The 15,354-nt window shown below is 38.2% G+C and overlaps 1 long non-coding RNA gene across 2 annotated transcripts in view; it reads left to right on the top strand.

The window, feature by feature from the left end:
- The window catches only part of LOC115947755, an 18,039-nt gene extending 12,369 nt beyond the window's left edge, over positions 1–5,670 (top strand). For both annotated transcript variants that reach the window (XR_004081605.1, XR_004081606.1), the window contains exon 5: positions 4,782–5,670. This is a non-coding gene — a long non-coding RNA (uncharacterized LOC115947755). The remainder of the gene's footprint in view (positions 1–4,781) is intronic.
- The last annotated feature ends 9,684 nt before the right edge of the window (positions 5,671–15,354 follow it).

Below are 15,354 nucleotides of genomic sequence, written 5' to 3'. Positions count from 1 at the left end.
AGCAGGAATTCAGATGGACACACTCTGTCCTCTGCAAGTGAGCTATGACTGGCACTGAGATGAGCAGAAATCTCAGTAATGGAATCACAGCTCTGGTATAAAACTTGTAGGACATGAAAAGAAATAATTGCCTTTTAAGTCTACTTTAGTACATTCAAACCATAAAGCATAACCCATAAAAATGGAGCAAAGCTGCAGGGAAACCTGGTGTCTGTGGCATTGTTTCTCAGGAACCTTACACAGGTTGTGGAGGACAAGGCAAAGGTTTCTATGGAAAATTGTAGACAAACACCTGATGCCAATGTCACAGAAACAAGAACAGCTGTAAGGCCTAGGCTTTAGGCCATGTCTAAAGGGTTCTCAAAGTGCTTCGTGGAATGTTTTGAATATTTATAGCTGAGAATTCAAAATCCTTCTCTTTGTTGGCCTGAAAATAGCTTTGCTTTTGAAGATACAGTGACTCTGTCTGGTTTGTGGTGATTTTACCAAATAACTTTCCCCTCTTATGGGTTTAGTTTTTATCTGAGGGATAATATATCCCCTAGATGTTGGAAAGAACCAACATATTACATGGCTTACAGCCTGCCAGTCTCATTTGGGTAATTCCTTCAGTAAATTCCCTTCTCATCCAGGATGATTCCTTGATCAGGCCAAGTTGGGTTTCCAGTTTCCAGCACATTCCTCTGAAAGTCTCATCCCTGGGGGAGTCCCCATCCACGTGTGGCACTGTGGGGTGGTGGCACTGCCCCAGAGCTGGCAGTGCCTGCCAGGAGCCCTCAGTGCTGATAAACTGATAGCCACAAACCCAAAGGAAGGCAAAGAGCAGCCAGCCTGCTCTGAAAGCTGCAATGGAGCCTTTCTCTGTGCTGAAGTAACTCTGGGACCAGGAGCAGTCTAATCTTACCAGGGTGAGGTCAAAAAGTGCTGCTTTACCCTGCAGCAGCACACTTGACTCCAGCAGCAGATGAAATTAATCTCTCCTGATCTCTCCACTGGGACTGCTGGATGCTTTCCAAGGCTTGGGCAGGCCTGTGGAGCATCAGCTCCAGCACTTCAGGGCTCCTGGGGTCTGAAAAAAGACACATCCTATAAATGCTTCTTCAGTTCTCCACTCAGGGCTGGCAGCTCTGCAGAGAGCAGAGCAAAGGATGCAGGGCAGACATTTGAGATTTGCTTTGCTCCTCACAGGACTCAAACCAAGTGCAGCTGCCCTGGTTAGAGCTCATCAGTCCCACATTCACCCTCTAGAACAGAGACAGTTGTCCTAAAGCATTAAGCTCTTACATGGTAATTTAAACAAATAAAAACCAAAGACATTTGGGGTGTGACTGCTGAGAGCATTTTAACTCCACAGGCACGAGATTCTCACACCTGCTGTAATTCCTGAGATTCCTACTTCACATTTAATTGAAATTGGACATTAATTTGTATTTTCTGAATGAGAACAGCCTCTCTGGCATTTATTTTGTTCAGATACGCACGTTGGAATAAAACTGACAATGGCTCAATGTAGTAACATACTGAACAGAAAGTTTACTGAAAATTTGTTTATTTTCCACCCCCTCCAGCACAGAACCACTGTTTTATGTGCTACTCAAGCTTTTTACTTCCTACTGCTTGGGAGTTTAGCCTGTTTGGAGAGACCGCAAGTGACAACAAAAAGTATTGGAAACCTCTAGTGTATTTGCTGAGAAAGTAATCCTCTTTAGCTGTTTACCTAAATCTTTTCCCAAAGTAGATTTCTGTAGCCACATTATGCTACTATGAAAAATATTTGATTCAGCTGAGGAGGCAAATGAGACAAATGTGTTTTGTCATGATTGAGAATGAAGAAAAATTAAGTTTCTTTCCATTGTAAATATTTACACGGGTAGTGTAAAAATTTACTTTGAGGTATTTTCAGTGGGAACACAGACTGTTTTTTAAATAGCCATAATCTTCTGAATGTTGTTGCTAAAGCTTGGTGACTCTTTCTTCTCTGTTTTCTGACAGATTGTATGATGAAATGTCAGGTGCACTTTCAGAGCATGAAGCATCATCCTGTTTTATTGGTTTAATCAGTGTGAAAGGAATGATTTAATTCACTATCCAATTACATTCCTGAGTATGTTCATTTTAATAGGCTCAGCATTTCCCTAATTTATCTGCTAATCATTAGAAATGCATTTGGCCTCAGCTCAGAGACTGCTGTGTCCTGGGGTTCAAGCTGGGATTAGCACAGTTCTAAGAAATCCAGAGCAAGCCTGAGCAATGGAATCAGAGTATTTTGCACACACTCAGGTGAGAGCAACTGGGGCTGATGCTTTGTGTGCTGAAGGCTGTGTGTGCTCATCTCCACAGGCACCCACAGAGGTCAGGGCATTCCCTGGCTGATACAACTTCCTTAGCAGGGTTTAATTACCAGGGAAAGTGCACATAGTCATAGAAAAATCAGTTTATCATGTAGTTAAACTGGCCTTGCACTTGTATGTTTTTGAGCTGGGTGAGCACTTGTAACTTTGATTGTAGTGGCTGTACTGGAAGTGGATCTCTGTGTCTTCTTGGAATAAAAAATGTTTTTCTGAAAATTTAACACCTGGTAGGAGTCAGGAAAGGGTGAGATTTACTCACAGCATTATCACAAACTTGTTCAGCACAAATCTGAAAATTGAATTTATAAATCAGGATTAGTTTTGCTAGGATACTTTCTCCACAGCAAACTAAATGCCTTGTAAACATTGCTCATCCCTCTTAACTAACAGAAAATACTCTTTATTATTTATTTATAGAATTATGAAGAGTATTGATTTCTACACTGTTATCTATATAACTAGATATTTATTAGAAATAAGCCAAGCCTGAGCAGTGAAATTAAAGAGATTTTTTTTAGATGTCTAAAATTTGATCATGTTGTTATTTGGACCTGCCATAAAAACAGTACCAAGAAGGTTTCTAATAAGTCTCAGGGCATACTGCTACATAAGAACTTCTCTCAAAACTAATCTTTTATTAATCTTGCAGAGTAGGAGTTTGCTTTTGGGGACATTAATAACTCTTGTAGTCAGTTTTCTTTATTTTGGGAATCAGCCTGTTTCCAGAGATCTCTGGAAACAGGCTGATTCCCAAAATAAAGAAAACTGACTACAAGAGTTATTAATGTCCCCAAAAGCAAACTCCTACTCTGCAAGATTAATAGAAATAGTTCAGTCTTCTGCAAAAGTGTCAGTAGAGTTAAATAAGTTGTATGACAGTCAGATAAGACTTGGGGTCAAGAAGAAAAGATAAATAACTAAAAGTCACCCTATAGTCAATATAATATTTTGTTACAGCTACAGTATTTAGCAAAGTCCATATGGACACAACACAGTTTTGATACATCTATTGGAGAAATTATATCATTTTAACAGACCTCCTTTAAGTGAAATATCTGTTTTGATCCCCTCTTGGGGAAACACATTTTCATGTTCCAGGATGAAACACTTGTTGCTTTTAGATTTTTATATTTCTAGTTCTGCAGTGAGAGTTGATTGACAAACAGCAAATGCCATATGCCTCCTCCTCACCCTGCAACCAGAAGGCTGGGGTTAAAAGTGAGAGGGAAAAATGGGAAAAGAGTAAGTGAGAGCACAAGAAATCTAGCAGCATCAAAGATCTGTGCATACAGTTGCAGAATTACACATTGAGGCAAGTCAGCTTAATTATAAATTATATGTGGTAAATTTCAGGATGAAAGCATTTTAGAAACTAAATCCCATATTGGTATGTTGCATTATCCTGAAGTGACCCTGGGCAGCCAAATGTTCTTGCAGTCTGTCCTTGGCTCCTTTTTTGCATTTTACAGGTTCCTAAGCCAAATTTGCAAAGTTAAACATCTGAGCTGTAAATAAAGATCCCTAAAGCCTACTGTGCTTTCCTTGTTCTAAGAGTCCCTTCACAGTATGGCCTCAATTCAACTAAGTACTTAATATGTACTTAAATCCCACTTAAATCAATGGGATTTAAACATTTGCTTAAATGCTTTGCTAAATCATGGCCTATTAAACTGTCTGTGTTGGAGATCAAACTGTAATTTATATTGCTGTGATTTCTTCTTCTGGTGTTAAACATGAGACCCCAAACTACATTTCACTGTAGTCTTGCTTGAGTGAAGCTGAACTGTTTAATGGGAATGTGTGCAAGACCTGTATTCCTCATGTGCAAGAAACAGGTTTTATTTATCTTGGTCATCAGCTGTAGTAAACTTATGTTCCTGATAAAGTGAAGTCAAATAAGCTCTGTTAAGAGGCTGAATGTTTCTCACACACCATCATTTTGAAGATGAATGGCATGGAATTTTTCTTTTTCAGTAATGTGTGCAATTCCTGGTTAAACCTGGGAACATACAGTTATTTGTACAGAATGTAGATACATGAAAATATTTGTAGAGGAAGGGGGAAGATTTTAGATTTCTATTCTTTTGCTGATTTGTTGGCAATCTCTTCCTGGCTTTTTTTTTTTTTTTTTGCAAATGCAACTAGGGTTGACAAGAAAAACAGCCTTTTGTAGCTGAGGAGGCAGCAGGAAAAGGAGTTGCCAAAAGAGCCGTCAAGAGTCTCCAAGTAATTGGATGTGTGTAGAAAATATGTCAAAATTATTGCAACTACATATAGTATAAGTTTTTTAGAAGGAAGTCAGATGCTCCACAATGGCTGGGATGCCCATAGAGATTACTCTGGCCTTATCACTGTTTTTTTGGAAAAGAGTGAAGATGAATGGTGGGAAAGTGAGGACACTTCTTGACTTCTTCTCTTCTCTGCTTGTAGTGGAAACCAGCCAAAACTCCAGCTCATATGCCAAGAAAGCCCAAATGAAGAGATGAGTGGAAAATACCAGATGCTTAAATTTGTCTTGGATTTTCTCAAAACTGCTAAGACTGGTTTTCTCCTTAATTAGGCAAATAAGGGATGGAGTGCATTTGTTTTTCATGTACAGATATTTCTTGGATCCTATGGGTTAACCACCTCTAGGGCACTGCTGTCCCTGTCAGAAGAGGAGACAAATGTGGCTTTTTTAGACAACATGAAGAGGAGATGAGTGCTGCAGAGGACATCCCATCCTCCTCACCCACAGCACTGCTGCCCTGCCAGGATTCCCCCAAGACTGAGATTCCTGGGATTGCTGTTGCCTGGAAGTCAGTTTACATTTCTGTCCTGAGAAGGAATTACTCTCAATGCATGATTTTTTCCCAACTAGACAAGATTTATTTTCAGTCCAAGAGCTGTCTTTTGTTCAGTGCTTAGTTTGTTGTGTCACTTTTAATGACTACAGTAATATCTGGAAAAAGAGATAACTAGAAAAGCCTACAGCACTTGATTATTCTGCTCAGAATATCTGACACAGCCCTTTCAGAGAGCAGATGTAAGTGGTATGAAAGCATACAATTTCATGGTAATATTAATATTCCAGTTATTTCCATAAATTTATACAATATACAGATACACTAATATTAATGTCACACTTAGAAAAAATGAAATACATGCAGGATATTTTGTGTTTTAAAACAAATGGATTTAAAGGTAATGTTTATATTCATAATATGTTTTAATAAGAATTTCCTACTAATATTTAAAATCCATGTGTCATTTGGAAAAGAAATCCTACTTCAAAATGTAAAATAGTCTAAAAATTTTAGGGTTCATCACTGATTGAAAATGCTTGTTATGTATTTTATATATATATATTATATACATATATATAATATAATATATATGTATATATTATATATATTATATATGTATGTATAATATATATTATATATATGTACATATACATATATATGCATGTATACATATAGATGGATGTGTGCGTGTGTATATATATATATTTTTTCATATATAAATAAATAAAATAACATTGTTTCTCAGCAGGTTTTTTTAAACTCTCCAGTCAACCACTACAGAACTTCAGTGAAAGGGAGAAAACAGTATTTTTTTGAGCAGGGGAAGTAAATATTTTTTTTATCCATCATCTGCTGTTACAACTTCTTCATATCTGTGCGCTTATTGATAAATCTTTCTTTTGCAGCTCCCTTTGTTCACAAGCCTGGATAAAAAATTATAGCTGCTTTTAAAAATCTTAGAATGTTGCAGCACACTTTGTTTCACCTCAAAGGCTGGTTTTTGAATTGCACATGAAAATGTTCCATGTTTTCATATTAGTTTTTTAAGATTTAAAGTTTGCACAAATATTTACAACTACCCACTCTTTTCTCACAACTAAGAAGTATAGATATAAAAAATCCACCCCCTCTGTTTTCACACTTTTTATCACATATTGAATTAAATTAGAAGGGAAGATGGAAAAGAGATCAAATTGCAATTATATTACTTTCTTCAAATGATCATAATTTGATTTAATTTCAAATGAAATATTAATAAAGTGTTAACTTGGTGGGAAATGCCATTAATGGAACAGTTTCCCAGGGAAACAGAAGTAAAGTGATTAACTGTCCTTTCTGCTTCAGTAATGAGATATTTCTAAAATAAACAGTTTTGCCTGGTTTAGCATTTGTCTCATATATTTATGCCCAGTTCTAGAACCTCAACCTATACATGGCATGTTCTGGACCTTGTTTGAGGGTCTTTGTCTTAATTGTCACATTTTTAGAGGTTGTAAATAGCAAGCTGCAAGAGAATCCTTTTTAGATTCTATCATTAGAAATAGGGAAAAAAATCATATACATGTCTAATTTCAATGACACAATGACTGAAAGTATTTTTAAACAATAAATGGGAAAGATGCCCATAAGTAAGTTCTCATGAAAAGATTCAGAGGTTCAAAATTAGATAATTTTAATGTACTCTTATGGTTGGTTTTCAGTTAGAAAATTGAACTCCAGAAATGTCCCCCTGGCTAAATGAGGCTTTTGCAATGTTGAAATTAATCAATCAACTCTCCAATAAGAGCCAAGCCTCAAATCCACAAGCATGAAGCAACAGCTAGTAATGGCCACGTGAATTGATTTCAGAAGGTTAAATGTGCACATTTGGGCTTAGAACAAAGTCCTTGTGGCCTTATCCAGAGGGGATATCTGTGTGACTCACATGCTTTGCATACACTGTAATAATGAAAATTAAGGGACTGGGTTTAGATGAGGCCATGAAGGTTTATTCATGGTCAAAATTTAGACCAGAGCTTTTTTTTTTCCTGATGAACAAGGTCCATGGAAGTCTGACACTGAATAATTTTGTTCCCTCTTGGGGCAGAAAAAAAAAGGATGTAAAAAACCCAAATGTACTAAATATATGTGTGATGGTAGATTTTTTTTTTATTGGTTAATGGTTGGGAACATTTAAAGGATAAAATAGGTTGTTGGCTTCTGTGCTGAGGTTGTGGCTGAGGCTGGCATCGATTGTTTGTTTAAACTTTAGAAGAATCAGTCAAAAAATGGTTTCATGGTAAAAATGGGGATGTAAATCTGTAAGTAATCATGCCTAAAGATGGGCTGGGTAGAAGTAGGTCGGCTTTGGTTTACTGTTTGGCCAAAGTTTGCTCCAATATTGGCATAATTAATGGATTTGAACAAGTGTAGCTATTCTGAACAGCAGAGAAACCTGACAATGAGCCAGGGTTCAACCACGGGTGGGATAGAGATGGATTTTGGAGAAATCATGTGTAGGTTTTTTCTGTGGGACTTTCCAAACTAAGGCTGTTATAAGCTAAGAAAGGGATTCTGGGTTGTTTGACATTTAATACCCATTACAGAAGAGGTTTCCAGGCTAAAATCAGCACTGTGTCCTTCAGATCTCAGAAAATTACAATTATCATAAGGGCATGTAGCTGTCCCTGGACTAAAGTGTTTGTGTTACCCATAATAAAACTGTTTCAGACAGATAAGGCAGAACTTGGATTTGGCTGCTCACACTCAGAGGGAGTGGGAGTCCTTGGCTGAGGTTGCTGTTTAGGTGCTGTTGATCTTCCTTGTCAGGGCAACATTTCCAGGGCTAGGTGACCAGCCAAGCTTGGTTGGTCAAGCTTGTGTTTATAATTATGCATATGTTCCTTGGCTGAATGGGAGCTTAAGACCCACAGCAGGTGTCAAGCTAGGAAGTGGCATGGCCAGTTACCAAAAAATCCAAGATGAAAAGGAATGGGTGGTGTAGCGAACAGGCACCGTGAGCAGGGAATGGCAACCTAGCATGGGTTTGTCAATCAGTGTAATTAATACAAAAAGCCTAATTACATAAAACAGAGATGCAGAAGCTTCAAAAGAACTTTCCAAAAAAAGATTGATTTCAAAAGGGCAGAAAGAAAAAATAATCTGATGCTGATTATCTGAATTGTGTGGAGCATATAACCAAAAAATGAGCAGAACAAAATGCCAAACGGGAAGGGGGAAAAATCTAAAAAACAGGAGAATTATTAAATTCTGGGTTTTTTTTTTTAAAAAAACAATTGTTAATGATGTTTTGACAAATGTCTCAAGGATTTGTATTTTTGAAAGAAGAACTTCCTGCAGTGGCCACGTGCATTTGAGGTACTTTGAGCCCTGCAGCTGAGGGCTCTGTGTGCTCACTGCGATGCCACAGCCTCTGCAGCCATCTCGTGGGGACACTGTGCCTGGTCACCCAGCAGAGCCGGCCGGGCACACTGAGCTGGGCAGCAGCACAGCCTGCCTGGGACAGCCTCATCTCTAGGCTTTGCTTCCCTGTCACAATGAATTTTTTCTGGCCACAGTAGGCAGAGTCCTACAGCAGTTGTGACTGCACATACTGCTAGGTGATTTCTCACATTCAAATCCTGGGTGATTTTCCCCTCCCTCATCATCACAGAGTTACTACAGGAGTAAGCATGCAGAGCCTGGGGCACAGGTCCCTTTCATGCTGAAGCTCCATCTCCTGTATTTTGAGCACAGCACACGACTTCCCAAAGGAGCCTTGGAAGGGTTGGATGTGTCTGACAGCAGCACCAATAGGCTGCAAGGCTGAACAGTCTATTTCTGTTTCCTCCTCCAGTCGACTCAGATGCATTCTGTTATTCTGTTTCTCCCTGATTATACCCTTTCTGATCCCATCCTGCCAACTCAACCAGCCAAATTCAACTTGGGGATGGTATTTCCTTTTTCATAACTGTTTGACTGTCTTCCTCTCTCTATCTTGGCAGTTTTTTGCTTGGCAAATCAGTGAAAGAAAGGCTGCTCATTTCACTGGAAATAGCAATTGTTTTCCTGAGGGTTTTGTTTATTCAGCTTTCAGAAAGGCAGAGACCAAGCAAGCTGATTTGTCCTGACAGGATGAAGTGATGGAGGTACAGACCATTCACTTCATGGATTCTTCTCTAAGGACTGTTAATGCCTTTTGACTATGCTTATCCCACTGCCAGCAGCCAACCTTTAGCCCCAGCAGGTGCTGTTAAATATTCCAGGACAAGCTTCCCTTGCTGCTTCCAGTGATTTACCAGCAGCTTGGGACAGTGCATTATACTAATAGTCTGAGAAAGTAAATTTCAGAAGTATGCTCTGGCAGTTGAAATATCAGTGCTGTTTCAATTGTTTCATTTACCTTCTACAAAAAGGACCGTGAATGTGACAAATCACATGTTCTGCACTCCAAGTTTGTTTTCTGTTCTGACACTTCCGATATATTGATTTTATTATTGATCATTACGAGAAGAAAGAAATTCGTTTTATGAAAATTAGACAATGGAGTCACATTTCTGGGAAACATTACTCATTAGAATCAGATGCCTCCCTTTAGTATCAAAACCATCTAATTATTTAGGAGAACTTCACCTTTCAGCAGATGTTATTTCTCTAAATGGGAGCCTAAATATCCCTTCTTTTTGATTGTTTTGTTGATAAATGTTAATAACAATAATATTTATTTTTCTAGTCACCTGTGGATATGAAGCACTTAATGTGGCACTGAACATTTATGCTATATGGAAGAAGTAGTGCTTAAAAACTTCACTGGAGAATTAAGCAAAAGGTTAAAGTAAAAAACATTCTATTCTTAATGCTTCTTATATTAAAAAGTAAAGAAAGAAAAAACCCAAACCTGTGTTGTGGAAAAAGTAGTGCAGTGTATATATCTCAAAGAGGAAGAAGGATGATAAAAGCATTTTGCATAACATATAGGTAGGGGTTTTTTCCTATTTAGTTGCTCACATCTTATTATCAAAAGAAAAGAATGGTCTTTGATTTTTAAACTCTGATATGGACTTCGAGTGGGGATTTAACTGCTTCAAGCCTTTTACATAATTTTTCTGTGACTTTAGTGCTCTCAGGTTTATCTATGGCCTTCCAATGCTCTGCAATTAAACCAGATACGTGTGACTGTATCTGGAAAATTTATTTGAGGGGTGTTTTTTTTAGCTGAAAACACCTTCTTTTCGATGTTTTGCTTCTTTCCCAAGAGTTAATCTAAATTTTCTTGGAGGTAAAGCGCCATTCCCAATGTAGAAAGCTCCATTCCCAATGCAGCCGCGTAGAGGGAGCAGCTCGGCCACACGGTGGAGCGTTCGGATCTCTGCAGGGAGAAATCCGAACGCTGCCTGCCTGCCAGGACCCTCCGGCAGAGAGGGAGGTTGCAGGTCCTGTAAGTTCTCCTGGGAGCAGCGATCTTTACAGTGATTTATGTTCATACGTGCAGTAAGGGTGGGAATGGCTTTGCCCCCTCCCAGGTCTGGAAACAGCATCTAACAGTGAAATTAATTACCAGGGTGTTTAATTCAGGCAGCAAATCCAGTTTGCCTTCAGCATCAGGACTGCACTCTTATCCTCCTGTCATATGCAGGGGTTCATTTGATGTCCTCCTGCAGGTGAAGGGGTTCTCATCCCACTGATCACCCCTGGGTGCATCAAATTCTTCACACAAACACATTCATGGTGCAGGCAGGGGCAGGGTGCTGTCCTCACCCTGCTCCCCCTGCAAAGCTCATGATGCGCTTTGCCTTCCTCCAGGCTCATCTTGGGCAGTGCTTGACTTGGACCACACAGAAGGGACAGGCTAAGGACCAGCAGCAGATGCAGGAATTTTACTTAATAAATTGCTAATACACCCTCATTAACATAGAAGCCCTCCCAGAGTGGATATTAAGACAAAGCTTTTGGCATTTGTGCAGAGTTGAGGGAACATCTGTGTTTGTGATGGCAGAAGATTCATTGTGTGATAATAGAAACGGAGCCTCGAAGGAAAATCCTTTTATTCATAAAAAGTAAGACTTTTTACAAAAACTTTCACTCATGTTCTTTTTGTGTCTTTTTCCCAGATGTCACCACTTTCATAACTTTTTCTTTCCTATTGATAGACATGTTATCTATTTAAAAACAAGGACACATCCTGAAAGGACTAATTAAACCAATATTTTCAGTAGTTTTTTCTTGTTCATCTTTATGTGCTTTGAAATACAACACAAATCTAAAGGTCTGCACAGGCTGAATTAAATAGCTTCCTACCTTGGAGCTGGTTTAGTTTAGTCCTTTAAGCATTTAAACCAGTTACCCAATTAAACAAATCAGTATTAGTTACAGCTGATTTACAAGTTGCAAAGAGATTGCACTCATTTAATTAAACCTAAACAAATTTATTCAATTTTTTTGATATGTTTTCTGCATTAGGTGTCACCTTAGAAATATTTTTAAATAGTGAAGAACTGCACATCTTAAAACCTTGAGAAGAATATATGGTGTTGTTTAGAAGTGTGAAAATTAAACACTGTAATGAGAACTTAATGATTGTATCATAAGCAGGAAATACAAGGGGAGTGAAAAAAAAAAGAAATCAGACTTAGTTTGTTGTGTAACAATAATAAAAAGCTAAATATTAATGATAGGTTGTGAGTCATAATTTTCTTATTAAGATTTAAACTGTTTTGCTTGAGCTGAGCCTTAGAGGCTGCTCATATGCATCTTCATAGCACATCTCAAATCTTAGGTTAATTTAGCAAAGCCCATGCTGGCTATTAAAGAGCTTTCTCAAAACATTCCACCTACAGACAAAATGAAATGTACCATGAGACCAGTGAGCACAATAGATGAACTTCCAAAAGCCAGCATGTGTTTAATGTGTGCTGGCAGGAAGGAGATCATTACCACAGTAACTAAGAAAGTCTCTTCACTGCTTTATGATTTGAGGCATTTCTTCTAACTTTTGGCCTCAAACATTTGATGCCCATAAGCTCAGTGATAATTAATTCAGCAGCAGATAAAGGTATTTGCATGGTGAGATCCTGGGGAGAAAGGACTGTTTGAAATATATATATCAAGATATTGTTAGTGTTTACCTAATGTTTGTAAACTGCATTTTGTATTGCTTTTAATGCTTTTGCACTGAGGGTAGCACCCATAAAAGCCTCCCAAATGCAAGGAACAAAAAAGCCCAAGATGCTCACTTTAAAAAATGGGTTAAGAAGGGATCCTACCTTGAAAATGTGAGTGTTCCATGTGGTATTCTGGGACCTGGGCTATGAGCAGTTAATGTAAAGGCTGTGGGGCTGACTCACCATCCACTGAATGCAGGGGAAAAAAATGTGATTTTATTCATCACTGCAGTGTTCCCACTGTTCAGCTGAATCCCATCAATTCAGAACACTCAGAAGTTCCATAGCTGTGTCTTTTCCTTTTGAGACTGAAAAGCCATTATGAGAAAACTTGTTATATTGCAAAACCAAGGGTGCTAATGGGTTATTAAGTGTCTGGGTTAACCTTACTAGAGATGTTTTCATTGGGATAACTCAATTTAATATAATATAATAGAATTTTCTAGTATATGTGAAAGTCCAAATGGTGATGTGTAAAAGCAAAGATGAAAAGTCCCTTTGAGAAATCTGTTTGAAAGCTGATTATTTGAAATTGCTGTAACCTTATAACTGCTTGTCCTAGTGATGAGATAATGATATAATTTAGAAGTGGGAGGCTTAGTGATATATGTTTCATTTAGATTCCTCCTAATAGGTGACATTTGTTGAAAGCTGACTCTTGAACTGTGCTGCATGCCTTTGCTATCTATCTGCCTTGGAGCTGTTGGAGAATGTAATTGCATTTTGCTTCATTTCCTGTATAATTTATGTGAAAATCCCTCAGTGGTAGGAAAGTACAAAGCCCAGATAATGAGTAGGTGACGATGTATAAGATTTAGGATGGTTGCTTAGGCTGCAGCTTGAACTGCCCATGACTCAGGCACTTTCAAGGTCATCTGATATTCAGTAAGCTCAGGCAGCACAGTGCTTCTGAGACTGTATAAAATTGATAACATTTTGCCTACTTTTAATAAACATCAGTCTGAACATCATTTTTTTTAGCTTTGGGGATGTGTCTTTGGGATAGGTAAAGAAGAAATGACCAGTTGTATTGCACTGAGTTATTGCACTATTTATAGCACACTGTCTTTCTGTGAAGAATATTTCAAGTCATTTTCTGCAAGGGTGTAATATTTTCTTTTTGTTTTTTTACCCTTTCAGAGTTTTTCCCTCATAGTTTCTTGATCTGTTTCCAGATCTGTTTTTTAAACTAATATGTTAGGTGCTGAATTCAGGTGATCATGTATCCACAGCCTGGTACCCCCAGCTTTTCCCAAGCACAGTGTTGATGCAATATCCTGGAGGGCAAGAGGAATAAGCTCATCTCTTTGCAGATAGTAATTTGAGGAGCTGCATTTGTGGTTTTTTTCTTGGACAAATGATGATTACTGTTTGCTAATGAGCTAAGTATTGTGTACCTAAACAACCTCCTAGGTTTTAATAGAATTACTAACATTCTTTATGCAGTGAATTAAGCTCATCTGAATTTCCTTGCCCATTTTTTATGAACATCTCCTTTGTGAAGATGTTAGCCAATAAATGTAGGTGAACTAATCTTACTATTCTAATGCCAAATCCTTTAAAATTAGGCTGGGATTTGAGCCTGGGAAATTGAATGGATGTTACAAAATCCAAGGAAACCAAAAATAGATTTTTATGGATGTCTGCTCCAGATACATGCCACCTCTTCCAGGCTTTTGACTAGCAAGGTTGTCCCAAATATCACCACTCTGGAAAGTCCTGGTTATTCAGTTACTTTCTGCCATTGTCAGTTCCTGGAATTCTTCCTCTCTTCTTCTAAAATGAGAAATTTCTTCTTTTTTTTTTTTTAATTGATTTATTAAATAGTCTAAAATTATCTTCTTCATTTTCACTGACTCCCAGGTCTGGCTTGTAACGACTCACGTAAGTCTGGAAAATAATTTGGTTACAGAGCTTTCAAAAAGGTCTCTGGTGAAATGCACACGTCTGTGGGATGCACGTCAGACTGCTGGCAAAGAAAATACTGATTTCATCATTAGGCAAAGAAAATACTGATTTCCTCATAGCAGAAGAAGTTGCAGCTTATGTATTATTCTTGAAAAATCAGTTTTCTGATGGTGTCCAATTGCTTTTTTGCCACCTGAAAGTAGAGAGCCACAAGTTCCAGGGACAGTGAGCCAGAGAGGGCTGCAAGCCAAGGCATCAGCTGAACTGGCCGTAAAAGCTTTAATGCCTGTTCTGCCCCTCCATAGGTGTTTGGCTTGGCATGAGGCTGTTTCTGTTTGCCTTCAGCCCCTTTTCTTCCCTTTGTTTTCTTCCTTAGCCTCTCTGTTTTAGAGACCTTAGTGGTCTCTAAAACACTCCTGAAAATTTCCTGATTTCAATATATTTTCTTTTGAGTTGTACTGTCACAGAAATGTACATTTTAATAGTCATGAAACTCATCCAAGAATAAAAATAGTCATCTCATGATGCTGTAAGATCAGTTAACTGCACAGGAGGAGCTTTTTTAAATGGATTTTTTTTAAATGTGGGATGTGAATTCACAAAGAAAATTGAACTACAATGGGAGCATTCCCCTTGATCCAAGTGTGGTAAGTGTCAGCAAGAGTTATGAACATGCTGAAATTGAAAAGCAGCACCTACTGTATGAAATTAGGCTGTCCAACCAATCTTAGGAGGAGAGAATGATTTACCAGAGCTCAGTAGATCAATTTTATTCTCAGTAAGTGAAAATGATGGCTTTGGCACTGTTACCCTGGAAATCCCATAACTGCTCTTATGTCCAGCTGCATATCGGGACTAAACAGGTGAACTGAGATTGCAATCTGAGAATTAAATGTCTGTCTTTGAAGTCTAAGTGAAGTCTAACATTTGATCTTAGTTCTTTCAGCTCTACAAGTAAAGGTCCTCTAGCTATGAGGAGCTTCAATGTTTTCACACAAACTTGGATCCTCTATGGCATCATTACCTATCACTGGGGTCTGTGAATGTTTTCAGCATTACTGATAATTACTTCACTTAAAAATACATAGGATGTCTTGGTGAGTGTTTCAAAATGCTTTTCCTCCCCCACTTTGTTTTCTGTACTTAAGGATGTGGAGGGATAATCTTTTT

Source organism: Geospiza fortis, unplaced genomic scaffold (assembly GCF_000277835.1).
Source record: "Geospiza fortis unplaced genomic scaffold, GeoFor_1.0 scaffold171, whole genome shotgun sequence".
Classification (NCBI taxonomy): domain Eukaryota; kingdom Metazoa; phylum Chordata; class Aves; order Passeriformes; family Thraupidae; genus Geospiza; species Geospiza fortis.
The sequence above is the reverse complement of the archived record's forward strand: the minus strand, read 5'-3'. Positions and strand labels throughout refer to the sequence as shown.